Raw genomic sequence first — 3333 nt, forward strand, 5'->3', positions numbered from 1 at the left:
CTTCCCTGGTGGTGCAGTGGTTAAGAATCTGCCTGCCAGTGCAGGGGATGCGGGTTTGAGCCCTGGTCCGGGAAGATCCCACATGCTGCGGAGCAGCTAAGCCCGTGAGCCACGACTACTGAGCCCATGCGCCACAACTACTGAAGCCCACACGCCTAGAGGCCGTGCTCCACAACAAGAGAAGCCACTGCAATGAGAAGCCCGCACACCGCAACAAAGAGTAGCCCCTGCTCGCAGCAACTAGAGAAAGCCCGTGCACAGCAACAAAGACCCAACACAGCCAAAAATAAATAAATAAATAAATTAATTAAAAAAAAGATAATCAGTGTTCTAACTTGTATTCCCATACGTTAGTTTTATCTGTTTTTGAATTTCATATTAATAGAATATAGTGATATGCTTTGTGTCTTTTTTTGCTCAGCATTGTCTTTGAGACAACGTGGGGAAATGAGCTCCACTTCTTTTTTTTTTTTTTTGAATATTTATTTGGCTGCCCCGGGTCTTACGCGCGGCACACGGGATCTTCGTTGCCCTTGCGGGACCGTCTTTGCGGCATGTGGGATCTTTTAGTTGTGGCATCTGGGATCTAGTTCCCTGACCAGGGATCGAACCCGGTTCCCCTGCATTGGGAGCGTGGAGTCTTAGCCACTGGATCACCAGGAAAGTCCCAGCTCCACTTCTTGATGGGAATTGCTGCAAATAATCTGTGGCCATGTTTAATCTACAACACTGGGCACTACGCTTCCTTGTTCCTTTCTTCTTTCTCTCTCCTTGTTTCTCTCTTTCTCCCTCCTTCCCTCCCCTCTCTCCCTTCCTTCCTTTTATTTATTTATTTTTATTTTTTATTTCTCAATTGTATATATTTGGTTTTTTCTACAGAGGAAGAGGACAATATGGTATTATGAACTGTTATTTGTATAAGTTTGTAAATTTTTTTAAGAAAGGACTTCAGAAAACAAGGCAGAGAATACGTAGAACAATGACTACTTCCAAATAATTCAAATAGAATCAAACTTTGATTATAGGCTTGGTCAAATCAGTGCTAAACAGCTTCTCTAAGCAAAGTATTCAATTGATTTATCTACTTTGTTTTTCACTAACTTGTCAAATAAACTGTTTTTAATCTTTATTTTAATTATAAAAGTAAGACAGTGCACAAACTCAAATAATCCCCAGGTGTATAATTTAAAAAGGAGACGTCCACCACACCATAACTACCAAAATTCCCATCGCCTAAGATAATTGCTGCTAAAAATTTAGAGAATCTCTCCTGACATTTTTTGAGCACATTTAGAAATCAAAAGCCTTTTCAGGTTCAAATGATGGCTTTGAATTTTCGTTAGGTATGAACAGTGTGGGAATTCACATTATTGCAGCAAATATCAGGTGTGAATTTACTCGAAATTGTTTTGAGATGTTACTTGGGGATCATAATAGCCAAAAAATGTTGGAAAATGAAAAGGGTTTTTTTGAGGGAGTATGATTAGAAGAAAAATCATGGAATGATGCTGAAAGCGATCTAAAGGACCATGGAAATTAAAAGGTAGAACACTTGACAGAACAAAATTTGACGTATGGAAAGATCATTTTTTAAAATATTTAAGACTATAACAAAATCCAAACTGTTCCCATGATTTCATCCTTTGACGTCATGTCTATTTCTCAGGCTTTTCTCAAGCTCTAAAGCACTGGCTAAGTGAATACTTACAGCAGAGGTCACACATGGATGGCTTGGACTTTGTGTCTTGCCACGTTTGCAGATTTTTTATTTACGCTGTAGTTGCCAGCTAACATAACCCATATGTCTGTGGACTGAACGTAATTCATGTACATGTGGATTATATATACATACAATTATGGTCCCTAAATACAAAAGTGTATGAATTTCTTTCCTTGAAAATCAGAAAACTGGTAATGCCTTGCCAAATTCCCACATGGCAACAATCCAGACAGGACCCAGCAGGAGTTCTCCCCGTCGCCCTAATCCTCCCCAGTCTGGTCTTAGACCGATCCCTGCCTGACCGTGCAGACCCCTGCCTCAGCCTCCTTGTGTGTCACTCTCTCAACATGTTTAAGGACATGTTATGCTGCAACTCCTACAGCATAACATGAAACCTGTTTAGTTTTAATCTGGACTAGGGATCAGGAAACCTGGGTTTTGTTTCTGTCTTATTCACTTTGGATAGTTAAGGGTGGTTAAGCTGTCCCATGTCCCTTATCAAATGGGAAAAATACTGTTTTAGGTCAGAGTAATTGGAGATGTAGATTCTGTGGAAAATGAAAATACTGTTTGTAATTTAGTTTGAACATTGAAACTTGTGTGTGTTTTGGACCTTAATTTGATCTGGTTTGCATGCCCGCTATTCATCTGATGATAGATGATTGTCATCTGTTAGTAATCTGATCGTTGCCCTACTCCCATGTTGTTACGCAGAACAGCAGTAACCACCCTGGCTCTCCTGGCACTTCCAGCCTGGACTTGACCACACTAACCAGTTCATCAAACTCCGTGCTCTGGAAATGGCCACGGTCAGTGAATCTGTACAATTTGGCTTCCAACCTGTTGGCCACTTCTTGTTGTTCCTTCCAAGGAAGGAAAGGATTGTCAGTGGAGCCAAAGTGCACAATGTGAGGGCAGTTGGCTTTGATCTTCTCCCACTGCCAGGGGCGGCTGAAGTATCCGCTTGCCCATTCATTGTCATCCCCCAGGTCAGACGTGTACGCAGACACTAACACAATAGCACACACCCGGTGGGTCTCTGCGTACCTCATGGCTGCAGTGGCCCCGGAACTGTGGCCTATGACGATGGTCTCCTCGTCACAGTGCAGCCCCGTCTGCATGAAGGGCAGCCAGATGCTCTCTCGAGCTGTGATTGGGTCAGGCATGTTTTTAGCCAAACACTGGAAACCAGGCATCTGCTCCAGCCCCCTCTTCACCCAGCTGTACCAGCCGTGGGTGGCCACATCCCTGCCCCCCGTTCCCGGGGATGATCACACCGCCTTGCAGGGCGCCGCCATGAGTGCAGCCGACCTCCCTTCCTTCCTTTTAAATTAAGGGGATAGTTTGTGGATTTTTAAAATTGCCTCTCCTTGTCTTTCTTCTTGAAATTCATGTTAGAACACAGCTTACTTGGTTAAAGGGTGTCTTCTGTGATTTCTTGGTATGGCCAAGGACCAGATGTTTTCAGGTCTTGACTTTGTTACTGCTTTTCAAATTAAGTTAATAGTACCAAACATCTGTTAATGCTGGAGAGATCAGTGTCATCTCTAGGAGATTTTGGTCTTTTTTTTAAATCCTTTTTTTTTTTTTGTAATTGCTGAGACTTAACGTTC

The 3333-nt window shown here is 42.6% G+C and overlaps 1 pseudogene; it reads right to left on the minus strand.

The window, feature by feature from the left end:
* Positions 1 to 2412: 2412 nt before the first annotated feature.
* Positions 2413 to 3018, minus strand: LOC136131372 (putative hydrolase RBBP9 pseudogene; annotated as a pseudogene).
* Positions 3019 to 3333: the final 315 nt, after the last annotated feature.

Source organism: Phocoena phocoena, chromosome 11 (genome assembly GCF_963924675.1).
Source record: "Phocoena phocoena chromosome 11, mPhoPho1.1, whole genome shotgun sequence".
Taxonomy (NCBI): Eukaryota; Metazoa; Chordata; class Mammalia; order Artiodactyla; family Phocoenidae; genus Phocoena; species Phocoena phocoena.